The sequence below is a fragment of the Lissotriton helveticus genome, chromosome 4_2 (assembly GCF_964261635.1).
Source record: "Lissotriton helveticus chromosome 4_2, aLisHel1.1, whole genome shotgun sequence".
Lineage (NCBI taxonomy): Eukaryota > Metazoa > Chordata > Amphibia > Caudata > Salamandridae > Lissotriton > Lissotriton helveticus.
This window is the reverse complement of record NC_136064.1, coordinates 37425100-37451652: the sequence shown is the minus strand read 5'-3', so window position 1 is coordinate 37451652 and position 26553 is coordinate 37425100.

The following is a 26553-nucleotide window of genomic DNA, read 5'->3' as shown; positions in this document are numbered from 1 at the left end:
TTCCATTTTTGGCTGTTTGGGGGGTGTTAAACTTGTTTTCGCCTGGGTTGACGGGTCTGGGAGCATTGCTAGGAAGGTCTAATACCGGATAAAAGTGTTTTGGATAAAATCCATGCTGAAAAAGCTTTTAACTTTTCAGAGTTTTTGCTCACTTTTACTGTTTTTGGGGTCCTGCTTGGGGGGGTTCCTGGTGTTTGAGGGTGGGTTTTGAGGTATTGGAGCAACGCTGGGTATGGATACTTTTGATTGCAAGAGATTTGAAAAAAATCCATGGTGGCAAAGGGGAGTAAGGGCCTAGCTGCAGAGCGCGCACGGAGTGATCTGGGAACTATGCAGAAATTTGTCAAAGTGCCCATTTTTCCATTTTTGCTTTTTGGCTGTTTGGGGGGTTAAACTTGTTTTCGCCTGGGTTGACGGGTCTGGGGGCATTGCTAGGAAGGTCTAATACCGGATAAAAGTGTTTTGGATAAAATCCATGCTGAAAAAGTTTTTAACTTTTTAGTGTTTTCGCTCGCCTTTGTGTTTTTGGGGGCCTACTTGGGGGGGTTCCTGATGTTTTTGGGTGGTGTTTGGGCTATTGGAGCAACGGGGGTGGGTTTTGGGGTCTTGAAGCAACGCTGGGTATGGATACCTTTGATTGCAAGTGGTTTGAAGAAAATCCATGGTGGCAAAGGGGAGTTAGGGCCTGGCTGCAGAGCGCGCACGTAGTGATCTGGGAACTATGCAGAAATTTGTCAAAGTGCCCATTTTTCCATTTTTGCTTTTTGGCTGTTTGGGGGGTTAAACTTGTTTTTGCCTGGGTTGACGGGTCTGGGGGCATTGCTAGGAAGGTCTAATACCGGATAAAAGTGTTTTGGATAAAATCCATGCTGAAAAAGTTTTTACATTTTCAGAGTTTGCGCTCACTTTTGTGTTTTCGGGGGCCTGATTGTGGGGGTTCCTGATGTTTGTGGGTGGGTTTTGGGGTCTTGGAGCAACGCTGGGTATGGATACTTATGATTGCAAGATGTTTGAAGAAAATCCATGGTGGCAAAGGGGAGTTAGGGCCTAGCTGCAGAGCGCACACAAAGTGATCTGGGAAGTATGCAGAAATTTGTCAGTGCCCATTTTTCCATTTTTGCTTTTTGCCTGTTTGGGGGGGGGGGGGTTAAACTTGTTTTCGCCTGGGTTGACGGGTCCGGGGCATTGCTAGGAAGGTCTAATACCGGATAAAACTGTTTTGGATAAAATCCATGCTGAAATTTTTTTTAACTTTTCAGTGTTTTCGCTCGCCTTCGTGTTTTTGGGGACCTGCTTGTTGGGGTTCCTGGTGTTTGCGGTGGGTTTTGGGGTCTTGGAGCAATGCTGGGTATGGATACTTTTGATTGCAAGAGGTTTGAAGAAAATACATGGTGGCAAAGGGGAGTTAGGGCCTAGCTGCAGAGCGTGCACGGAGTGATCTGGGAAGTATGCAGAAATTTGTCAAAGTGCCCATTTTTCCATTTTTGCCTGTTTTGGGGGGGGGTTAAACTTGTTTTCGCCTGGGTTGACGGGTCCGGGGGCATTGCTTGGATGGTCTAATACCTGATTAAAGTGTTTTGGATAAAATCCATGCTGAAAAAGTTTTTAACTTTTCAGAGTTTGCGCTCACTTTCGTGTTTTCGGGGGCCTGATTGTGGGGGTTCCTGGTGTTTGCGGGTGGGTTTTGGGGTCTTGGAGCAACGCTGGGTATGGATACTTTTGATTGCAAGAGGTTTGAAGAAAATACATGGTGGCAAAGGGGAGTTAGGGCCTAGCTGCAGAGCGCGCACGGAGTGATCTGGGAAGCATGCAGAAATTTGTCAAAGTGCCCATTTTTCCATTTTTGGCTGTTTGGGGGGGGGGTTAAACTTGTTTTCGCCTGGGTTGACGGGTCTGGGAGCATTGCTAGGAAGGTCTAATACCGGATAAAAGTGTTTTGGATAAAATCCATGCTGAAATTTTTTTTAACTTGTCAGAGTTTTTGCTCACTTTCGTGTTTTTGGGGGCCTGCTTGGGGGGGTTCCCGGTGTTTGTGGGTGGGTTTTGGGGTCTTGGAGCAACGGTGGGTATGGATACTTTTGATTGCAAGATGTTTGAGGAAAATCCATGGTGGCAAAGGGGAGTTAGGGCCTAGCTGCAGAGCGCACACGAAGTGATCTGGGAAGTATGCAGAAATTTGTCAAAGTGCCCATTTTTCCATTTTTGCTTTTTGCCTGTTTGGGGGGGGGTTAAACTTGTTTTCACCTGGGTTGACGGGTCCGGGGCATTGCTAGGAAGGTCTAATACCGGATAAAAGTGTTTTGGATAAAATCCATGCTGAAAAAGTTTTTAACTTTTGAGAGTTTTTGCTCACTTTAATTTTTTGGGGGGCCTGCTTGTTGTGGTTCCTGGTGTTTGCGGTGGGTTTTGGGGTCTTGGAGCAACGCTGGGTATGGATACTTTTGATTGCAAGAGGTTTGAAGAAAAGACATGGTCGCAAAGGGGAGTTAGGGCCTAGCTGCAGAGCGCGCACGGAGTGATCTGGGAAGTATGTAGAAATTTGTCAAAGTGCCCATTTTTCCATTTTTGGCTGTTTGGGGGGTGTTAAACTTGTTTTCGCCTGGGTTGACGGGTCTGGGAGCATTGCTAGGAAGGTCGAATACCGGATAAAAGTGTTTTGGATAAAATCCATGCTGAAAAAGCTTTTCACTTTTCAGAGTTTTTGCTCACTTTCGTGTTTTTGGGGTCCTGCTTGGGGGGGTTCCTCGTGTTTGAGGGTGGGTTTTGAGGTATTGGAGCAACGCTGGGTATGGATACTGTTGATTGCAAGAGATTTGAAAAAAATCCATGGTGGCAAAGGGGAGTAAGGGCCTAGCTGCAGAGCGCGCACGGAGTGATCTGGGAACTATGCAGAAATTTGTCAAAGTGCCCATTTTTCCATTTTTGCTTTTTGGCTGTTTGGGGGGTTAAACTTGTTTTCGCCTGGGTTGACGGGTCTGGGGGCATTGCTAGGAAGGTCTAATACCGGATAAAAGTGTTTTGGATAAAATCCATGCTGAAAAAGTTTTTAACTTTTTAGTGTTTTCGCTCACCTTTGTGTTTTCGGGGGCCTACTTGGGGGGGTTCCTGATGTTTTTGGGTGGTGTTTGGGCTATTGGAGCAACGGGGGTGGGTTTTGGGGTCTTGAAGCAACGCTGGGTATGGATACCTTTGATTGCAAGTGGTTTGAAGAAAATCCATGGTGGCAAAGGGGAGTTAGGGCCTGGCTGCAGAGCGCGCACGTAGTGATCTGGGAACTTTGCAGAAATTTGTCAAAGTGCCCATTTTTCCATTTTTGCTTTTTTGCTGTTTGGGGGGTTAAACTTGTTTTTGCCTGGGTTGACGGGTCTGGGGGCATTGCTAGGAAGGTCTAATACCGGATAAAAGTGTTTTGGATAAAATCCATGCTGAAAAAGTTTTTACATTTTCAGAGTTTGCGCTCACTTTTGTGTTTTCGGGGGCCTGATTGTGGGGGTTCCTGATGTTTGTGGGTGGGTTTTGGGGTCTTGGAGCAACGCTGGGTATGGATACTTATGATTGCAAGATGTTTGAAGAAAATCCATGGTGGCAAAGGGGAGTTAGGGCCTAGCTGCAGAGCGCACACAAAGTGATCTGGGAAGTATGCAGAAATTTGTCAGTGCCCATTTTTCCATTTTTGCTTTTTGCCTGTTTGGGGGGGGGGGTTAAACTTGTTTTCGCCTGGGTTGACGGGTCCGGGGCATTGCTAGGAAGGTCTAATACCGGATAAAACTGTTTTGGATAAAATCCATGCTGAAATTTTTTTTAACTTTTCAGTGTTTTCGCTCGCCTTCGTGTTTTTGGGGACCTGCTTGTTGGGGTTCCTGGTGTTTGCGGTGGGTTTTGGGGTCTTGGAGCAATGCTGGGTATGGATACTTTTGATTGCAAGAGGTTTGAAGAAAATACATGGTGGCAAAGGGGAGTTAGGGCCTAGCTGCAGAGCGTGCACGGAGTGATCTGGGAAGTATGCAGAAATTTGTCAAAGTGCCCATTTTTCCATTTTTGGCTGTTTGGGGGGGGTTAAACTTGTTTTCGCCTGGGTTGACGGGTATGGGAGCATTGCTAGGAAGGTCTTATACCGGATAAAAGTGTTTTGGATAAAATCCATGCTGAAAAAGTTTTTAACTTTTCAGAGTTTTTGCTCACTTTCGTGTTTTTGGGGGCCTGCTTGGGGGGGTTCCTGGTGTTTGAGGGTGGGTTTTGAGGTATTGGAGCAATGCTGGGTATGGAAACTTTTGATTGCAAGAGATTTGAAAAAAATCCATGGTGGCAAAGGGGAGTAAGGGCCTAGCTGCAGAGCGCGCACGGAGTGATCTGGGAACTATGCAGAAATTTGTCAGCGTGCCCATTTTTCCATTTTTGCTTTTTGGCTGTTGGGGGGGGGGGGGGTTAAACTTGTTTTCGCCTGGGTTGACGGGTCTGGGGGCATTGCTAGGAAGGTCTAATACTGGATAAAAGTGTTTTGGATAAAATCCATGCTGAAAAAGTTTTTAACTTTTCAGTGTTTTCGCTCGCCTTCGTGTTTTTGGGGGCCTACTTGGGGGTTCCTGATGTTTGTGGGTGGTGTTTGGGCTATTGGAGCAACACTGGGTATGGATACTTTTGATTGCAAGATGTTTGAAGAAAATCCATGGTGGCAAAGGGGAGTTAGGGCCTAGCTGCAGAGCGCACACGGAGTGATCTGGGAAGTATGCAGAAATTTGTCAAAGTGACCATTTTTCCATTTTTGCTTTTTGCCTGTTTAGGGGGGGGTTAAACTTGTTTTCGCCTGGGTTGATGGGTCCGGGGGCATTGCTTGGAAGGTCTAATACCTGATTAAAGTGTTTTGGATAAAATCCATGCTGAAAAAGTTTTTAACTTTTCAGAGTTTGTGCTCACTTTCGTGTTTTCGGGGGCCTGATTGTGGGGGTTCCTGGTGTTTGCGGGTGGGTTTTGAGGTATTGAAGCAACGCTGGGTATGGATACTTTTGATTGCAAGAGATTTGAAAAAAATCCATGGTGGCAAAGGGGAGTTAGGGCCTAGCTGCAGAGCGCGCACAGAGTGATCTGGGAACTATGCAGAAATTTGTCAAAGTGCCCATTTTTCCATTTTTGCTTTTTGGCTGTTTGGGGGGTTAAACTTGTTTTCGCCTGGGTTGCCGGGTCTGGGGGCATTGCTAGGAAGGTCTAATACCGGATAAAAGTGTTTTGGATAAAATCCATGCTGAAAAAGTTTTTAACTTTTCAGTGTTTTCGCTCACCTTCGTGTTTTTGGGGGCCTACTTGGGGGGGTTCCTGATGTTTGTGGGTGGTTTTTGGGCTATTGGAGCAACGCTGGGTATGGATACTTTTGATTGCAAGAGGTTTGAAGAAAATCCATTGTGGCAAAGGGGAGTTAGGGCCTAGCTGCAGAGCGCGCACGTAGTGATCTGGGAACTATGCAGAAATTTGTCAAAGTGCCCATTTTTCCATTTTTGTTTTTTGGCTGTTTGGGGGGTTAAACTTGTTTTCGTCTGGGTTGACGGGTCTAGGGGCATTGCTAGGAAGGTATAATACCGGATAAAAGTGTTTTGGATAAAATCCATGCTGAAAAAGTTTTTACATTTTCAGACTTTGCGCTCACTTTTGTGTTTTCGGGGGCCTGGTTGTGGGGGTTCCAGGTGTTTGTGGGTGGGTTTTGGGGTCTTGGAGCAACGCTGGGTATGGATACTTTTGATTGCAAGATGTTTGAAGAAAATCCATGGTGGCAAAGGGGAGTTAGGGCCTAGCTGCAGAGCGCACACGGAGTGATCTGGGAAGTATGCAGAAATTTGTCAAAGTGCCCATTTTTGCTTTTTGCCTGTTTGGGGGGGTTAAACTTGTTTTCCCCTGGGTTGACGGGTCCGGGGGCATTGCTTGGAAGGTCTAATACCTGATTAAAGTGTTTTGGATAAAATCCATGCTGAAAAAGTTTTTAACTTTTCAGAGTTTGCGCTCACTTTTGTGTTTTCGGGGGCCTGATTGTGGGGGTTCCTGGTGTTTGCAGGTGGGTTTTGGGGTCTTGGAGCAATGCTGGGTATGGATGCTTTTGATTGCAAGATGTTTGAAGAAAATGCATGGTGGCAAAGGGGAGTTACAGCTTAGCTGCAGAGCGCTCACGGAGTGATCTGGGAAGTATGCAGAAATTTGTCAAAGTTCCCATTTTTCCATTTTTGCTTTTTGGCTGTTTGGGGGGGTAAAACTTGTTTTCGCCTGGGTTGACGGGTCTGGGAGCATTGCTAGGAAGGTCTAATACCGGATAAAAGTGTTTTGGATAAAATCCATGCTGAAAAAGTTTTTAACTTTTCAGAGTTTTTACTCACTTTCGTGTTTTTTGGGGGCCTGCTTGGGGGGGTTCCTGGTGTTTGAGTGTGGGTTTTGAGGTATTGAAGCAACGCTGGGTATGGATACTTTTGATTGCAAGAGATTTGAAAAAAATCCATGGTGGCAAAGGGGAGTTAGGGCCTAGCTGTAGAGCGCGCAAGGAGTGATCTGGGAACTATGCAGAAATTTGTCAAAGTGCCCATTTTTCCATTTTTGCTTTTTGGCTGTTTGGGGGGGGGGTTAAACTTGTTTTCACCTGGGTTGACGGGTCCGGGGCATTGCTAGGAAGGTCTAATACCGGATAAAAGTGTTTTGGATAAAATCCATGCTGAAAAAGTTTTTAACTTTTGAGAGTTTTTGCTCACTTTAATTTTTTGGGGGGCCTGCTTGTTGTGGTTCCTGGAGTTTGCGGTGGGTTTTGGGGTCTTGGAGCAACGCTGGGTATGGATACTTTTGATTGCAAGAGGTTTGAAGAAAAGACATGGTCGCAAAGGGGAGTTAGGGCCTAGCTGCAGAGCGCGCACGGAGTGATCTGGGAAGTATGCAGAAATTTGTCAAAGTGCCCATTTTTCCATTTTTGGCTGTTTGGGGGGTGTTAAACTTGTTTTCGCCTGGGTTGACGGGTCTGGGAGCATTGCTAGGAAGGTCTAATACCGGATAAAAGTGTTTTGGATAAAATCCATGCTGAAAAAGCTTTTAACTTTTCAGAGTTTTTGCTCACTTTTACTGTTTTTGGGGTCCTGCTTGGGGGGGTTCCTGGTGTTTGAGGGTGGGTTTTGAGGTATTGGAGCAACGCTGGGTATGGATACTTTTGATTGCAAGAGATTTGAAAAAAATCCATGGTGGCAAAGGGGAGTAAGGGCCTAGCTGCAGAGCGCGCACGGAGTGATCTGGGAACTATGCAGAAATTTGTCAAAGTGCCCATTTTTCCATTTTTGCTTTTTGGCTGTTTGGGGGGTTAAACTTGTTTTCGCCTGGGTTGACGGGTCTGGGGGCATTGCTAGGAAGGTCTAATACCGGATAAAAGTGTTTTGGATAAAATCCATGCTGAAAAAGTTTTTAACTTTTTAGTGTTTTCGCTCGCCTTTGTGTTTTTGGGGGCCTACTTGGGGGGGTTCCTGATGTTTTTGGGTGGTGTTTGGGCTATTGGAGCAACGGGGGTGGGTTTTGGGGTCTTGAAGCAACGCTGGGTATGGATACCTTTGATTGCAAGTGGTTTGAAGAAAATCCATGGTGGCAAAGGGGAGTTAGGGCCTGGCTGCAGAGCGCGCACGTAGTGATCTGGGAACTATGCAGAAATTTGTCAAAGTGCCCATTTTTCCATTTTTGCTTTTTGGCTGTTTGGGGGGTTAAACTTGTTTTTGCCTGGGTTGACGGGTCTGGGGGCATTGCTAGGAAGGTCTAATACCGGATAAAAGTGTTTTGGATAAAATCCATGCTGAAAAAGTTTTTACATTTTCAGAGTTTGCGCTCACTTTTGTGTTTTCGGGGGCCTGATTGTGGGGGTTCCTGATGTTTGTGGGTGGGTTTTGGGGTCTTGGAGCAACGCTGGGTATGGATACTTATGATTGCAAGATGTTTGAAGAAAATCCATGGTGGCAAAGGGGAGTTAGGGCCTAGCTGCAGAGCGCACACAAAGTGATCTGGGAAGTATGCAGAAATTTGTCAGTGCCCATTTTTCCATTTTTGCTTTTTGCCTGTTTGGGGGGGGGGGGGTTAAACTTGTTTTCGCCTGGGTTGACGGGTCCGGGGCATTGCTAGGAAGGTCTAATACCGGATAAAACTGTTTTGGATAAAATCCATGCTGAAATTTTTTTTAACTTTTCAGTGTTTTCGCTCGCCTTCGTGTTTTTGGGGACCTGCTTGTTGGGGTTCCTGGTGTTTGCGGTGGGTTTTGGGGTCTTGGAGCAATGCTGGGTATGGATACTTTTGATTGCAAGAGGTTTGAAGAAAATACATGGTGGCAAAGGGGAGTTAGGGCCTAGCTGCAGAGCGTGCACGGAGTGATCTGGGAAGTATGCAGAAATTTGTCAAAGTGCCCATTTTTCCATTTTTGCCTGTTTTGGGGGGGGGTTAAACTTGTTTTCGCCTGGGTTGACGGGTCCGGGGGCATTGCTTGGATGGTCTAATACCTGATTAAAGTGTTTTGGATAAAATCCATGCTGAAAAAGTTTTTAACTTTTCAGAGTTTGCGCTCACTTTCGTGTTTTCGGGGGCCTGATTGTGGGGGTTCCTGGTGTTTGCGGGTGGGTTTTGGGGTCTTGGAGCAACGCTGGGTATGGATACTTTTGATTGCAAGAGGTTTGAAGAAAATACATGGTGGCAAAGGGGAGTTAGGGCCTAGCTGCAGAGCGCGCACGGAGTGATCTGGGAAGCATGCAGAAATTTGTCAAAGTGCCCATTTTTCCATTTTTGGCTGTTTGGGGGGGGGGTTAAACTTGTTTTCGCCTGGGTTGACGGGTCTGGGAGCATTGCTAGGAAGGTCTAATACCGGATAAAAGTGTTTTGGATAAAATCCATGCTGAAATTTTTTTTAACTTGTCAGAGTTTTTGCTCACTTTCGTGTTTTTGGGGGCCTGCTTGGGGGGGTTCCCGGTGTTTGTGGGTGGGTTTTGGGGTCTTGGAGCAACGGTGGGTATGGATACTTTTGATTGCAAGATGTTTGAGGAAAATCCATGGTGGCAAAGGGGAGTTAGGGCCTAGCTGCAGAGCGCACACGAAGTGATCTGGGAAGTATGCAGAAATTTGTCAAAGTGCCCATTTTTCCATTTTTGCTTTTTGCCTGTTTGGGGGGGGGTTAAACTTGTTTTCACCTGGGTTGACGGGTCCGGGGCATTGCTAGGAAGGTCTAATACCGGATAAAAGTGTTTTGGATAAAATCCATGCTGAAAAAGTTTTTAACTTTTGAGAGTTTTTGCTCACTTTAATTTTTTGGGGGGCCTGCTTGTTGTGGTTCCTGGTGTTTGCGGTGGGTTTTGGGGTCTTGGAGCAACGCTGGGTATGGATACTTTTGATTGCAAGAGGTTTGAAGAAAAGACATGGTCGCAAAGGGGAGTTAGGGCCTAGCTGCAGAGCGCGCACGGAGTGATCTGGGAAGTATGTAGAAATTTGTCAAAGTGCCCATTTTTCCATTTTTGGCTGTTTGGGGGGTGTTAAACTTGTTTTCGCCTGGGTTGACGGGTCTGGGAGCATTGCTAGGAAGGTCGAATACCGGATAAAAGTGTTTTGGATAAAATCCATGCTGAAAAAGCTTTTCACTTTTCAGAGTTTTTGCTCACTTTCGTGTTTTTGGGGTCCTGCTTGGGGGGGTTCCTCGTGTTTGAGGGTGGGTTTTGAGGTATTGGAGCAACGCTGGGTATGGATACTGTTGATTGCAAGAGATTTGAAAAAAATCCATGGTGGCAAAGGGGAGTAAGGGCCTAGCTGCAGAGCGCGCACGGAGTGATCTGGGAACTATGCAGAAATTTGTCAAAGTGCCCATTTTTCCATTTTTGCTTTTTGGCTGTTTGGGGGGTTAAACTTGTTTTCGCCTGGGTTGACGGGTCTGGGGGCATTGCTAGGAAGGTCTAATACCGGATAAAAGTGTTTTGGATAAAATCCATGCTGAAAAAGTTTTTAACTTTTTAGTGTTTTCGCTCACCTTTGTGTTTTCGGGGGCCTACTTGGGGGGGTTCCTGATGTTTTTGGGTGGTGTTTGGGCTATTGGAGCAACGGGGGTGGGTTTTGGGGTCTTGAAGCAACGCTGGGTATGGATACCTTTGATTGCAAGTGGTTTGAAGAAAATCCATGGTGGCAAAGGGGAGTTAGGGCCTGGCTGCAGAGCGCGCACGTAGTGATCTGGGAACTTTGCAGAAATTTGTCAAAGTGCCCATTTTTCCATTTTTGCTTTTTTGCTGTTTGGGGGGTTAAACTTGTTTTTGCCTGGGTTGACGGGTCTGGGGGCATTGCTAGGAAGGTCTAATACCGGATAAAAGTGTTTTGGATAAAATCCATGCTGAAAAAGTTTTTACATTTTCAGAGTTTGCGCTCACTTTTGTGTTTTCGGGGGCCTGATTGTGGGGGTTCCTGATGTTTGTGGGTGGGTTTTGGGGTCTTGGAGCAACGCTGGGTATGGATACTTATGATTGCAAGATGTTTGAAGAAAATCCATGGTGGCAAAGGGGAGTTAGGGCCTAGCTGCAGAGCGCACACAAAGTGATCTGGGAAGTATGCAGAAATTTGTCAGTGCCCATTTTTCCATTTTTGCTTTTTGCCTGTTTGGGGGGGGGGTTAAACTTGTTTTCGCCTGGGTTGACGGGTCCGGGGCATTGCTAGGAAGGTCTAATACCGGATAAAACTGTTTTGGATAAAATCCATGCTGAAATTTTTTTTAACTTTTCAGTGTTTTCGCTCGCCTTCGTGTTTTTGGGGACCTGCTTGTTGGGGTTCCTGGTGTTTGCGGTGGGTTTTGGGGTCTTGGAGCAATGCTGGGTATGGATACTTTTGATTGCAAGAGGTTTGAAGAAAATACATGGTGGCAAAGGGGAGTTAGGGCCTAGCTGCAGAGCGTGCACGGAGTGATCTGGGAAGTATGCAGAAATTTGTCAAAGTGCCCATTTTTCCATTTTTGGCTGTTTGGGGGGGGTTAAACTTGTTTTCGCCTGGGTTGACGGGTATGGGAGCATTGCTAGGAAGGTCTTATACCGGATAAAAGTGTTTTGGATAAAATCCATGCTGAAAAAGTTTTTAACTTTTCAGAGTTTTTGCTCACTTTCGTGTTTTTGGGGGCCTGCTTGGGGGGGTTCCTGGTGTTTGAGGGTGGGTTTTGAGGTATTGGAGCAATGCTGGGTATGGAAACTTTTGATTGCAAGAGATTTGAAAAAAATCCATGGTGGCAAAGGGGAGTAAGGGCCTAGCTGCAGAGCGCGCACGGAGTGATCTGGGAACTATGCAGAAATTTGTCAGCGTGCCCATTTTTCCATTTTTGCTTTTTGGCTGTTGGGGGGGGGGGGGGTTAAACTTGTTTTCGCCTGGGTTGACGGGTCTGGGGGCATTGCTAGGAAGGTCTAATACTGGATAAAAGTGTTTTGGATAAAATCCATGCTGAAAAAGTTTTTAACTTTTCAGTGTTTTCGCTCGCCTTCGTGTTTTTGGGGGCCTACTTGGGGGTTCCTGATGTTTGTGGGTGGTGTTTGGGCTATTGGAGCAACACTGGGTATGGATACTTTTGATTGCAAGATGTTTGAAGAAAATCCATGGTGGCAAAGGGGAGTTAGGGCCTAGCTGCAGAGCGCACACGGAGTGATCTGGGAAGTATGCAGAAATTTGTCAAAGTGACCATTTTTCCATTTTTGCTTTTTGCCTGTTTAGGGGGGGGTTAAACTTGTTTTCGCCTGGGTTGATGGGTCCGGGGGCATTGCTTGGAAGGTCTAATACCTGATTAAAGTGTTTTGGATAAAATCCATGCTGAAAAAGTTTTTAACTTTTCAGAGTTTGTGCTCACTTTCGTGTTTTCGGGGGCCTGATTGTGGGGGTTCCTGGTGTTTGCGGGTGGGTTTTGGGGTCTTGGAGCAACGCTGGGTATGGATACTTTTGATTGCAAGATGTTTGAAGAAAATCCATGGTGGCAAAGGGGAGTTAGGGCCTAGCTGCAGAGCACTCAGAGAGTGATCTGGGAAGTAAGCAAAAATTTGTCAAAGTGCCCATTTTTCCATTTTTGCTTTTTGGCTGTTTGGGGGGGGTAAAACTTGTTTTCGCCTGGGTTGACGGGTCTGGGAGCATTGCTAGGAAGGTCTAATACCGGATAAAAGTGTTTTGGATAAAATCCATGCTGAAAAAGTTTTTAACTTTTCAGAGTTTTAGCTCACTTTCGTGTTTTTGGGGGCCTGCTTGGGGGGGTTCCTGGTGTTTGAGGGTGGGTTTTGAGGTATTGAAGCAACGCTGGGTATGGATACTTTTGATTGCAAGAGATTTGAAAAAAATCCATGGTGGCAAAGGGGAGTTAGGGCCTAGCTGCAGAGCGCGCACAGAGTGATCTGGGAACTATGCAGAAATTTGTCAAAGTGCCCATTTTTCCATTTTTGCTTTTTGGCTGTTTGGGGGGTTAAACTTGTTTTCGCCTGGGTTGCCGGGTCTGGGGGCATTGCTAGGAAGGTCTAATACCGGATAAAAGTGTTTTGGATAAAATCCATGCTGAAAAAGTTTTTAACTTTTCAGTGTTTTCGCTCACCTTCGTGTTTTTGGGGGCCTACTTGGGGGGGTTCCTGATGTTTGTGGGTGGTTTTTGGGCTATTGGAGCAACGCTGGGTATGGATACTTTTGATTGCAAGAGGTTTGAAGAAAATCCATTGTGGCAAAGGGGAGTTAGGGCCTAGCTGCAGAGCGCGCACGTAGTGATCTGGGAACTATGCAGAAATTTGTCAAAGTGCCCATTTTTCCATTTTTGTTTTTTGGCTGTTTGGGGGGTTAAACTTGTTTTCGTCTGGGTTGACGGGTCTAGGGGCATTGCTAGGAAGGTATAATACCGGATAAAAGTGTTTTGGATAAAATCCATGCTGAAAAAGTTTTTACATTTTCAGACTTTGCGCTCACTTTTGTGTTTTCGGGGGCCTGGTTGTGGGGGTTCCAGGTGTTTGTGGGTGGGTTTTGGGGTCTTGGAGCAACGCTGGGTATGGATACTTTTGATTGCAAGATGTTTGAAGAAAATCCATGGTGGCAAAGGGGAGTTAGGGCCTAGCTGCAGAGCGCACACGGAGTGATCTGGGAAGTATGCAGAAATTTGTCAAAGTGCCCATTTTTGCTTTTTGCCTGTTTGGGGGGGTTAAACTTGTTTTCCCCTGGGTTGACGGGTCCGGGGGCATTGCTTGGAAGGTCTAATACCTGATTAAAGTGTTTTGGATAAAATCCATGCTGAAAAAGTTTTTAACTTTTCAGAGTTTGCGCTCACTTTTGTGTTTTCGGGGGCCTGATTGTGGGGGTTCCTGGTGTTTGCAGGTGGGTTTTGGGGTCTTGGAGCAATGCTGGGTATGGATGCTTTTGATTGCAAGATGTTTGAAGAAAATGCATGGTGGCAAAGGGGAGTTACAGCTTAGCTGCAGAGCGCTCACGGAGTGATCTGGGAAGTATGCAGAAATTTGTCAAAGTTCCCATTTTTCCATTTTTGCTTTTTGGCTGTTTGGGGGGGTAAAACTTGTTTTCGCCTGGGTTGACGGGTCTGGGAGCATTGCTAGGAAGGTCTAATACCGGATAAAAGTGTTTTGGATAAAATCCATGCTGAAAAAGTTTTTAACTTTTCAGAGTTTTTACTCACTTTCGTGTTTTTTGGGGGCCTGCTTGGGGGGGTTCCTGGTGTTTGAGTGTGGGTTTTGAGGTATTGAAGCAACGCTGGGTATGGATACTTTTGATTGCAAGAGATTTGAAAAAAATCCATGGTGGCAAAGGGGAGTTAGGGCCTAGCTGTAGAGCGCGCAAGGAGTGATCTGGGAACTATGCAGAAATTTGTCAAAGTGCCCATTTTTCCATTTTTGCTTTTTGGCTGTTTGGGGGGGGGTTAAACTTGTTTTCACCTGGGTTGACGGGTCCGGGGCATTGCTAGGAAGGTCTAATACCGGATAAAAGTGTTTTGGATAAAATCCATGCTGAAAAAGTTTTTAACTTTTGAGAGTTTTTGCTCACTTTAATTTTTTGGGGGGCCTGCTTGTTGTGGTTCCTGGAGTTTGCGGTGGGTTTTGGGGTCTTGGAGCAACGCTGGGTATGGATACTTTTGATTGCAAGAGGTTTGAAGAAAAGACATGGTCGCAAAGGGGAGTTAGGGCCTAGCTGCAGAGCGCGCACGGAGTGATCTGGGAAGTATGCAGAAATTTGTCAAAGTGCCCATTTTTCCATTTTTGGCTGTTTGGGGGGTGTTAAACTTGTTTTCGCCTGGGTTGACGGGTCTGGGAGCATTGCTAGGAAGGTCTAATACCGGATAAAAGTGTTTTGGATAAAATCCATGCTGAAAAAGCTTTTAACTTTTCAGAGTTTTTGCTCACTTTCGTGTTTTTGGGGTCCTGCTTGGGGGGGTTCCTGGTGTTTGAGGGTGGGTTTTGAGGTATTGGAGCAACGCTGGGTATGGATACTTTTGATTGCAAGAGATTTGAAAAAAATCCATGGTGGCAAAGGGGAGTAAGGGCCTAGCTGCAGAGCGCGCACGGAGTGATCTGGGAACTATGCAGAAATTTGTCAAAGTGCCCATTTTTCCATTTTTGCTTTTTGGCTGTTTGGGGGGTTAAACTTGTTTTCGCCTGGGTTGACGAGTCTGGGGGCATTGCTAGGAAGGTCTAATACCGGATAAAAGTGTTTTGGATAAAATCCATGCTGAAAAAGTTTTTAACTTTTTAGTGTTTTCGCTCGCCTTTGTGTTTTTGGGGGCCTACTTGGGGGGGTTCCTGATGTTTTTGGGTGGTGTTTGGGCTATTGGAGCAACGGGGGTGGGTTTTGGGGTCTTGAAGCAACGCTGGGTATGGATACCTTTGATTGCAAGTGGTTTGAAGAAAATCCATGGTGGCAAAGGGGAGTTAGGGCCTGGCTGCAGAGCGCGCACGTAGTGATCTGGGAACTATGCAGAAATTTGTCAAAGTGCCCATTTTTCCATTTTTGCTTTTTGGCTGTTTGGGGGGTTAAACTTGTTTTTGCCTGGGTTGACGGGTCTGGGGGCATTGCTAGGAAGGTCTAATACCGGATAAAAGTGTTTTGGATAAAATCCATGCTGAAAAAGTTTTTACATTTTCAGAGTTTGCGCTCACTTTTGTGTTTTCGGGGGCCTGATTGTGGGGGTTCCTGATGTTTGTGGGTGGGTTTTGGGGTCTTGGAGCAACGCTGGGTATGGATACTTATGATTGCAAGATGTTTGAAGAAAATCCATGGTGGCAAAGGGGAGTTAGGGCCTAGCTGCAGAGCGCACACAAAGTGATCTGGGAAGTATGCAGAAATTTGTCAGTGCCCATTTTTCCATTTTTGCTTTTTGCCTGTTTGGGGGGGGGGGTTAAACTTGTTTTCGCCTGGGTTGACGGGTCCGGGGCATTGCTAGGAAGGTCTAATACCGGATAAAACTGTTTTGGATAAAATCCATGCTGAAATTTTTTTTAACTTTTCAGTGTTTTCGCTCGCCTTCGTGTTTTTGGGGACCTGCTTGTTGGGGTTCCTGGTGTTTGCGGTGGGTTTTGGGGTCTTGGAGCAATGCTGGGTATGGATACTTTTGATTGCAAGAGGTTTGAAGAAAATACATGGTGGCAAAGGGGAGTTAGGGCCTAGCTGCAGAGCGTGCACGGAGTGATCTGGGAAGTATGCAGAAATTTGTCAAAGTGCCCATTTTTCCATTTTTGGCTGTTTGGGGGGGGTTAAACTTGTTTTCGCCTGGGTTGACGGGTATGGGAGCATTGCTAGGAAGGTCTTATACCGGATAAAAGTGTTTTGGATAAAATCCATGCTGAAAAAGTTTTTAACTTTTCAGAGTTTTTGCTCACTTTCGTGTTTTTGGGGGCCTGCTTGGGGGGGTTCCTGGTGTTTGAGGGTGGGTTTTGAGGTATTGGAGCAATGCTGGGTATGGAAACTTTTGATTGCAAGAGATTTGAAAAAAATCCATGGTGGCAAAGGGGAGTAAGGGCCTAGCTGCAGAGCGCGCACGGAGTGATCTGGGAACTATGCAGAAATTTGTCAGCGTGCCCATTTTTCCATTTTTGCTTTTTGGCTGTTGGGGGGGGGGTTAAACTTGTTTTCGCCTGGGTTGACGGGTCTGGGGGCATTGCTAGGAAGGTCTAATACCGGATAAAAGTGTTTTGGATAAAATCCATGCTGAAAAAGTTTTTAACTTTTCAGTGTTTTCGCTCGCCTTCGTGTTTTTGGGGGCCTACTTGGGGGTTCCTGATGTTTGTGGGTGGTGTTTGGGCTATTGGAGCAACACTGGGTATGGATACTTTTGATTGCAAGATGTTTGAAGAAAATCCATGGTGGCAAAGGGGAGTTAGGGCCTAGCTGCAGAGCGCACACGGAGTGATCTGGGAAGTATGCAGAAATTTGTCAAAGTGACCATTTTTCCATTTTTGCTTTTTGCCTGTTTAGGGGGGGGGTTAAACTTGTTTTCGCCTGGGTTGATGGGTCCGGGGGCATTGCTTGGAAGGTCTAATACCTGATTAAAGTGTTTTGGATAAAATCCATGCTGAAAAAGTTTTTAACTTTTCAGAGTTTGTGCTCACTTTCGTGTTTTCGGGGGCCTGATTGTGGGGGTTCCTGGTGTTTGCGGGTGGGTTTTGGGGTCTTGGAGCAACGCTGGGTATGGATACTTTTGATTGCAAGATGTTTGAAGAAAATCCATGGTGGCAAAGGGGAGTTAGGGCCTAGCTGCAGAGCACTCAGAGAGTGATCTGGGAAGTAAGCAAAAATTTGTCAAAGTGCCCATTTTTCCATTTTTGCTTTTTGGCTGTTTGGGGGGGGTAAAACTTGTTTTCGCCTGGGTTGACGGGTCTGGGAGCATTGCTAGGAAGGTCTAATACCGGATAAAAGTGTTTTGGATAAAATCCATGCTGAAAAAGTTTTTAACTTTTCAGAGTTTTAGCTCACTTTCGTGTTTTTGGGGGCCTGCTTGGGGGGTTCCTGGTGTTTGAGGGTGGGTTTTGAGGTATTGAAGCAACGCTGGGTATGGATACTTTTGATTGCAAGAGATTTGAAAAAAATCCATGGTGGCAAAGGGGAGTTAGGGCCTAGCTGCAGAGCGCGCACAGAGTGATCTGGGAACTATGCAGAAATTTGTCAAAGTGCCCATTTTTCCATTTTTGCTTTCTGGCTGTTTGGGGGGTTAAACTTGTTTTCGCCTGGGTTGCCGGGTCTGGGGGCATTGCTAGGAAGGTCTAATACCGGATAAAAGTGTTTTGGATAAAATCCATGCTGAAAAAGTTTTTAACTTTTCAGTGTTTTCGCTCACCTTCGTGTTTTTGGGGGCCTACTTGGGGGGTTCCTGATGTTTGTGGGTGGTTTTTGGGCTATTGGAGCAACGCTGGGTATGGATACTTTTGATTGCAAGAGGTTTGAAGAAAATCCATTGTGGCAAAGGGGAGTTAGGGCCTAGCTGCAGAGCGCGCACGTAGTGATCTGGGAACTATGCAGAAATTTGTCAAAGTGCCCATTTTTCCATTTTTGTTTTTTGGCTGTTTGGGGGGTTAAACTTGTTTTCGTCTGGGTTGACGGGTCTAGGGGCATTGCTAGGAAGGTATATTACCGGATAAAAGTGTTTTGGATAAAATCCATGCTGAAAAAGTTTTTACATTTTCAGAGTTTGCGCTCACTTTTGTGTTTTCGGGGGCCTGGTTGTGGGGGTTCCAGGTGTTTGTGGGTGGGTTTTGGGGTCTTGGAGCAACGCTGGGTATGGATACTTTTGATTGCAAGATGTTTGAAGAAAATCCATGGTGGCAAAGGGGAGTTAGGGCCTAGCTGCAGAGCGCACACGGAGTGATCTGGGAAGTATGCAGAAATTTGTCAAAGTGCCCATTTTTGCTTTTTGCCTGTTTGGGGGGGTTAAACTTGTTTTCCCCTGGGTTGACGGGTCCGGGGGCATTGCTTGGAAGGTCTAATACCTGATTAAAGTGTTTTGGATAAAATCCATGCTGAAAAAGTTTTTAACTTTTCAGAGTTTGCGCTCACTTTTGTGTTTTCGGGGGCCTGATTGTGGGGGTTCCTGGTGTTTGCAGGTGGGTTTTGGGGTCTTGGAGCAATGCTGGGTATGGATGCTTTTGATTGCAAGATGTTTGAAGAAAATCCATGGTGGCAAAGGGGAGTTACGGCTTAGCTGCAGAGCGCTCACGGAGTGATCTGGGAAGTATGCAGAAATTTGTCAAAGTTCCCATTTTTCCATTTTTGCTTTTTGGCTATTTGGGGGGGTAAAACTTGTTTTCGCCTGGGTTGACGGGTCTGGGAGCATTGCTAGGAAGGTCTAATACCGGATAAAAGTGTTTTGGATAAAATCCATGCCGAAAAAGTTTTTAACTTTTCAGAGTTTTTGCTCACTTTCGTGTTTTTTGGGGGCCTGCTTGGGGGGGTTCCTGGTGTTTGAGGGTGGGTTTTGAGGTATTGAAGCCACGCTGGGTATGGATACTTTTGATTGCAAGAGATTTGAAAAAAATCCATGGTGGCAAAGGGGAGTTAGGGCCTAGCTGTTTAGCGCGCACGGAGTGATCTGGGAACTATGCAGAAATTTGTCAAAGTGCCCATTTTTCCATTTTTGCTTTTTGGCTGTTTGGGGGTTAAACTGGTTTTCGCCTGGGTTGCCGGGTCTGGGGGCATTGCTAGGAAGGTCTAATACCGGATAAAAGTGTTTTGGATAAAATCCATGCTGAAAAAGTTTTTAACTTTTCAGAGTTTTCGCTCACTTTCGTGTTTTCAGGGGCCTGCTTGGGGGGGTTCCTGGTGTTTGTGGGTGGGTTTTGGGGTCTTAAAGCAACGCTGGGTATGGATACCTTTGATTGCAAGTGGTTTGAAGAAAATCCATGGTGGCAAAGGAGAGTTAGGGCCTGGCTGCAGAGCGCGCACGGAGTGATCTGGGAACTATGCAGAAATTTGTCAAAGTGCCCATTTTTCCATTTTTGCTTTTTGGCTGTTTGGGGGGTTAAACTTGTTTTCGCCTGGGTTGCCGGGTCTGGGGGCATTGCTAGAAAGGTCTAATACCGGATAAAAGTGTTTTGGATAAAATCCATGCTGAAAAAGTTTTTAACTTTTCAGTGTTTTCGCTCGCCTTTGTGTTTTTGGGGGCCTACTTGGGGGGGTTCCTGATGTTTGTGGGTGGTTTTTGGGCTATTGGAGCAACGCTGGGTATTAATACTTTTGATTGCAAGAGGTTTGAAGAAAATCCATTGTGGCAAAGGGGAGTTAGGGCCTAGCTGCAGAGCGCACACGTAGTGATCTGGGAACTATGCAGAAATTTGTCAAAGTGCCCATTTTTCCATTTTTGTTTTTTCGCTGTTTGGGGGGTTAAACTTGTTTTCGTCTGGGTTGACGGGTCTAGGGGCATTGCTAGGAAGGTATAATACCGAATAAAAGTGTTTTTGATAAAATCCATGCTAAAAAAGTTTTTACATTTTCAGAGTTTGCGCTCACTTTCCTGTTTTTGGGGGCCTGGTTGTGGGGGTTCCTGGTGTTTGTGGGTGGGTTTTGGGGTCTTGGAGCAACGCTGGGTATGGATACTTTTGATTGCAAGATGTTTGAAGAAAATCCATGGTGGCAAAGAGGAGTTAGGGCCTAGCTGCAGAGCGCACACGGAGTGATCTGGGAAGTATGCAGAAATTTGTCAAAGTGCCCATTTTTCTATTTTTGCTTTTTGGCTGTTTGGGTGGGTTAAACATGTTTTCGCCTGGGTTGACGGGTCTGGGGGCTTTGCTAGGAAGGTCTAATACCGGATAAAAGTGTTTTGGATAAAATCCATGCTGAAAAAGTTTTTACATTTTCAGAGTTTGCGCTCACTTTCCTGTTTTTGGGGGCCTGGTTGTGGGGGTTCCTGGTGTTTGTGGGTGGGTTTTGGGGTCTTGGAGCAACGCTGGGTATGGATACTTTTGATTGCAAGATGTTTGAAGAAAATCCATGGTGGCAAAGGGGAGTTAGGGCCTAGCTGCAGAGCGCACACGGAGTGATCTGGGAAGTATGCAGAAATTTGTCAAAGTGCCCATTTTTCCATTTTTGCTTTTTGCCTTTTTGGGGGGGTTAAACTTGTTTTCCCCTGGGTTGACGGGTCCGGGGGCATTGCTTGGAAGGTCTAATACCTGATTAAAGTGTTTTAGATAAATCCATGCTGAAAAAGTTTTTAACTTTTCAGAGTTTGCGCTCACTTTCGTGTTTTCGGGGGCCTGATTGTAGGGGTTCCTGGTGTTTGCGGGTGGGTTTTGGGGTCTTAGAGCAACGCTGGGTATGGATACTTTTGATTGCAAGATGTTTGAAGAAAATCCATGATGGCAAAGGGGAGTTAGGGCTTAGCTGCAGAGCGCTCACGGAGTGATCTGGGAAGTATGCAGAAATTTGTCAAAGTGCCCATTTTTCCATTTTTGCTTTTTGCCTGTTTGGGGGGGGGTTAAACTTGTTTTCGCCTGGGTTGCCGGGTCTGGGGGCATTGTTAGGAAGGTCTAATACCAGATAAAAGTGTTTTGGATAAAATCCATGCTGAAAAAGTTTTTAACTTTTCAGAGTTTTCGCTCACTTTTGTGTATTCAGGGGCCTGCTTGGGGGGGTTCCTGGTGTTTGTGGGTGGGTTTTAGGGTCTTGAAGCAACGCTGGGTATGGATACCTTTGATTGCAAGTGGTTTGAAGAAAATCCATGGTGGCAAAGGGGAGTTAGGGCCTGGCTGCAGAGCGCGCACGGAGTGATCTGGGAACTATGCAGAAATTTGTCAAAGTGCCCATTTTTCAATTTTTGTTTTTTGGCTGTTTGGGGGGTTAAACTTGTTTTCGTCTGGGTTGACGGGTCTAGGGGCATTGCTAGGAAGGTATAATACCGGATAAAAGTGTTTTGGATAAAATCCATGCTGAAAAAGTTTTTACATTTTCAGAGTTTGAGCTCACTTTCCTGTTTTTGGGGGCCTGGTTGTCGGGGTTCCTGGTGTTTGTGGGTGGGTTTTGGGGTCTTGGAGCAACGCTGGGCATGGATACTTTTGATTGCAAGATGTTTGAAGAAAATCCATGGTGGCAAAGGGGAGTTAGGGCCTAGCTGCAGAGCGCACACGGAGTGATCTGGGAAGTATGCAGAAATTTGTCAAAGTGCCCATTTTTCCATGTTTGCTTTTTGCCTGTTTGGGGGGGGGGTTAAACTTGTTTTCGCCTGGGTTGACGGGTCCGGGGGCATTGCTTGGAAGGTCTAATACCTGATTAAAGTGTTTTGGATAAAATCCATGCTGAAAAAGTTTTTAACTTTTCAGAGTTTGCGCTCACTTTCGTGTTTTCGGGGGCCTGATTGTGGGGGTTCCTGGTGTTTGCGGGTGGGTTTTGGGGTCTTGGAGCAATGCTGGGTATGGATACTTTTGATTGCAAGATGTTTGAAGAAAATCCATGGTGGCAAAGGGGAGTTAGGGCCTAGCGGCAGAGCGCACACGGAGTGATCTGGGAAGTATGCAGAAATTTGTCAAAGTGCCCATTTTTCCATTTTTGCTTTTTGCCTTTTTGGGGGGGTTAAACTTGTTTTCCCCTGGGTTGACGGGTCCGGGGGCATTGCTTGGAAGGTCTAATACCTGATTAAAGTGTTTTAGATAAAATCCATGCTGAAAAAGTTTTTAACTTTTCAGAGTTTGCGCTCACTTTCGTGTTTTCGGGGGCCTGATTGTAGGGGTTCCTGGTGTTTGCGGGTGGGTTTTGGGGTCTTAGAGCAACGCTGGGTATGGATACTTTTGATTGCAAGATGTTTGAAGAAAATCCATGATGGCAAAGGGGAGTTAGGGCTTAGCTGCAGAGCGCTCACGGAGTGATCTGGGAAGTATGCAGAAATTTGTCAAAGTTCCCATTTTTTCCATTTGTGCTTTTTGGCTGTTTGGGGGGGTAAAACTTGTTTTCGCCTGGGTTGACGGGTCTGGGAGCATTGCTAGGAAGGTCTAATACCAGATAAAATTGTTTTGGATAAAATCCATGCTGAAAAAGTTTTTAACTTTTCAGAGTTTTTGCTCACTTTCGTGTTTTTGGGGGCCTGCTTGGGGGGGTTCCTGGTGTTTGAGGGTGGGTTTTGAGGTATTGAAGCAACGCTGGGTATGGATACTTTTGATTGCAAGAGATTTGAAAAAAATCCAGGGTGGCAAAGGGGAGTTAGGGCCTAGCTGCAGAGCGCGCACGGAGTGATCTGGGAACTATGCAGAAATTTGTCAAAGTGCCCATTTTTCCATTTTTGCTTTTTGCCTGTTTGGGGGGGGGTTAAACTTGTTTTCGCCTGGGTTGCCGGGTCTGGGGGCATTGTTAGGAAGGTCTAATACCGGATAAAAGTGTTTTGGATAAAATCCATGCTGAAAAAGTTTTTAACTTTTCAGAGTTTTCGCTCACTTTCGTGTATTCAGGGGCCTGCTTGGGGGGGTTCTTGGTATTTGTGGGTGGGTTTTGGGGTCTTGAAGCAACGCTGGGTATGGATACCTTTGATTGCAAGTGGTTTGAAGAAAATCCATGGTGGCAAAGGGGAGTTAGGGCCTGGCTGCAGAGCGCGCACGGAGTGATCTGGGAACTATGCAGAAATTTGTCAAAGTGCCCATTTTTCCATTTTTGTTTTTGGGCTGTTTGGGGGGTTAAACTTGTTTTCGTCTGGGTTGACGGGTCTAGGGGCATTGCTAGGAAGGTATAATACCGGATAAAAGTGTTTTGGATAAAATCCATGCTGAAAAAGTTTTAACATTTTCAGAGTTTGCGCTCACTTTCCTGTTTTTGGGGGCCTGGTTGTCGGGGTTCCTGGTGTTTGTGGGTGGGTTTTGGGGTCTTGGAGCAACGCTGGGCATGGATACTTTTGATTGCAAGATGTTTGAAGAAAATCCATGGTGGCAAAGGGGAGTTAGGGCCTAGCTGCAGAGCGCACACGGAGTGATCTGGGAAGTATGCAGAAATTTGTCAAAGTGCCCATTTTTCCATTTTTGCTTTTTGCCTGTTTGGGGGGGTTAAACTGGTTTTCGCCTGGGTTGACGGGTCTGGGGGCATTGCTTGGAAGGTCTAATACCTGATTAAAGTGTTTTAGATAAAATCCATGCTGAAAAAGTTTTTAACTTTTCAGAGTTTGCGCTCACTTTCGTGTTTTCGGGGGCCTGATTGTAGGGGTTCCTGGTGTTTGCGGGTGGGTTTTGGGGTCTTAGAGCAACGCTGGGTATGGATACTTTTGATTGCAAGATGTTTGAAGAAAATCCATGGTGGCAAAGGGGAGTTAGGGCTTTGCTGCAGAGCGCTCACGGAGTGATCTGGGAAGTATGCAGAAATTTGTCAAAGTTCCCATTTTTTCCATTTTTGCTTTTTGGCTGTTTGGGGGGGTAAAACTTGTTTTCGCCTGGGTTGACGGTTCTGGGAGCATTGCTAGGAAGGTCTAATACCGGATAAAAGTGTTTTGGATAAAATCCATGCTGAAAAAGTTTTTAACTTTTCAGAGTTTTTGCTCACTTTCGTGTTTTTGGGGACCTGCTTGGGGGGGTTCCTGGTGTTTGAGGGTGGGTTTTGAGGTATTGAAGCAACGCTGGGTATGGATACTTTTGATTGCAAGAGATTTGAAAAAAATCCATGGTGGCAAAGGGGAGTTAGGGCCTAGCTGCAGAGCGCGCACGGAGTGATCTGGGAACTATGCAGAAATTTGTCAAAGTGCCCATTTTTCCATTTTTGCTTTTTGGCTGTTTGGGGGGGTTAAACTTGTTTTCGCCTGGGTTGCCGGGTCTGGGGGCATTGTTAGGAAGGTCTAATACCAGATAAAAGTGTTTTGGATAAAATCCATGCTGAACAAGTTTTTAACTTTTCAGAGTTTTCGCTCACTTTCGTGTTTTCAGGGGCCTGCTTGGGGGGGTTCCTGGTGTTTGTGGGTGGGTTTTGGGGTCTTGAAGCAACGCTGGGTATGGATACCTTTGATTGCAAGTGGTTTGAAGAAAATCCATGGTGGCAAAGGGGAGTTAGGGCCTGGCTGCAGAGCGCGCACGGAGTGATCTGGGAACTATGCAGAAATTTGTCAAAGTGCCCATTTTTCCATTTTTGTTTTTTGGCTGTTTGGGGGTTAAACTTGTTTTCGTCTGGGTTGACGGGTCTAGGGGCATTGCTAGGAAGGTATAATACCGGATAAAAGTGTTTTGGATAAAATCCAGGCTGAAAAAGTTTTTACATTTTCAGAGTTTGCGCTCACTTTCCTGTTTTGGGGGGCCTGGTTGTGGGGGTTCCTGGTGTTTGTGGGTGGGTTTTGGGGTCTTGGAGCAACGCTGGGTATGGATACTTTTGATTGCAAGATGTTTGAAGAAAATCCATGGTGGCAAAGGGGAGTTAGGGCCTAGCTGCAGAGCGCACACGGAGTGATCTGGGAAGTATGCAGAAATTTGTCAAAGTGCCCATTTTTCCATTTTTGCTTTTTGCCTGTTTGTGGGGGGGGTTAAACTTGTTTTCGCCTGGGTTGACGGGTCCGGGGGCATTGCTTGGAAGGTCTAATACCTGATTAAAGTGTTTTGGATAAAATCCATGCTGAAAAAGTTTTTAACTTTTCAGAGTTTGCGCTCACTTTCGTGTTTTCGGGGGCCTGATTGTGGGGGTTCCTGGTGTTTGCGGTGGGTTTTGGGGTCTTGGAGCAACGCTGGGTATGGATACTTTTGATTGCAAGAGGTTTGAAGAAAATACATGGTGGCAAAGGGGAGTTAGGGCCTAGCTGCAGAGCGCGCACAGAGTGATCTGGGAAGTATGCAGAAATTTGTCAAAGTGCCCATTTTTCCATTTTTGGCTCTTTGGGGGGGGGGTTAAACTTGTTTTTGCCTGGGTTGACGGGTCTGGGAGCATTGCTAGGAAGGTCTAATACCGGGTAAAAGTGTTTTGGATAAAATCCATGCTGAAAAAGTTTTTAACTTTTCGGAGTTTTTGCTCACTTTTGTGTTTTTGGGGGCCTGCTTGGGGGGTTCCTGGTGTTTGAGGGTGGGTTTTGAGGTATTGGAGCAACGCTGGGTATGGATACTTTTGATTGCAAGAGATTTGAAAAAAATCCATGGTGGCAAAGGGGAGTAAGGGCCTAGCTGCAGAGCGCGCACGGAGTGATCTGGGAACTATGCAGAAATTTGTCAAAGTGCCCATTTTTCCATTTTTGCTTTTTGGCTGTTGGGGGGGTTAAACTTGTTCTCGCCTGGGTTGACGGGTCTGGGGGCATTGCTAGGAAGGTCTAATACTGGATAAAAGTGTTTTGGATAAAATCCATGCTGAAAAAGTTTTTAACTTTTCAGAGTTTTCGCTCACTTTCGTGATTTCAGGGGCCTGCTTGGGGGGGTTCCTGGTGTTTGTGGGTGAGTTTTGGGGTCTTGAAGCAACGCTGGGTATGAATACCTTTGATTGCAAGTGGTTTGAAGAAAATCCATGGTGGCAAAGGGGAGTTAGGGCCTGGCTGCAGAGCACGCACGGAGTGATCTGGGAACTATGCAGAAATTTGTCAGAGTGCCCATTTTTCCATTTTTGCTTTTTGGCTGTTGGGGGGGTTAAACTTGTTTTCGCCTGGGTTGACGGGTCTGGGGGCATTGCTAGGAAGGTCTAATACCGGATAAAAGTGTTTTGGATAAAATCCATGCTGAAAAAGTTTTTAACTTTTCAGAGTTTGCGCTCACTTTTGTGTTTTCGGGGGCCTGATTGTGGGGGTTCCTGGTGTTTGCAGGTGGGTTTTGGGGTCTTGGAGCAATGCTGGGTATGGATGCTTTTGATTGCAAGATGTTTGAAGAAAATCCATGGTGGCAAAGGGGAGTTACGGCTTAGCTGCAGAACGCTCACAGAGTGATCTGGGAAGTATGCAGAAATTTGTCAAAGTTCCCATTTTTCCATTTTTGCTTTTTAGCTGTTTGGGGGGTAAAACTTGTTTTCGCCTGGGTTGACGGGTCTGGGAGCATTGCTAGGAAGGTCTAATACCGGATAAAAGTGTTTTGGATAAAATCCATGCTGAAAAAGTTTTTAACTTTTCAGAGTTTTTGCTCACTTTCGTGTTTTTTGGGGGCCTGCTTGGGGGGGTTCCTGGTGTTTGAGGGTGGGTTTTGAGGTATTGAAGCAACGCTGGGTATGGATACTTTTGATTGCAAGAGATTTGAAAAAAATCTATGGTGGCAAAGGGGAGTTAGGGCCTAGCTGTAGAGCGCGCACGTAGTGATCTGGGAAGTATGCAGAAATTTGTCAAAGTGCCCATTTTTCCATTTTTGCTTTTTGCCTGTTTGGGGGGGTTAAACTGGTTTTCGCCTGGGTTGACGGGTCTGGGGGCATTGCTTGGAAGGTCTAATACCTGATTAAAGTGTTTTAGATAAAATCCATGCTGAAAAAGTTTTTAACTTTTCAGAGTTTGCGCTCACTTTCGTGTTTTCGGGGGCCTGATTGTGGGGGTTCCTGGTGTTTGCGGGTGGGTTTTGGGGTCTTGGAGCAACGCTGGGTATGGATACTTTTGATTGCAAGATGTTTGAAGAAAATCCATGGTGGCAAAGGGGAGTTAGGGCCTAGCTGCAGAGCGCACACAGAGTGATCTGGGAAGTATGCAGAAATTTGTCAAAGTGC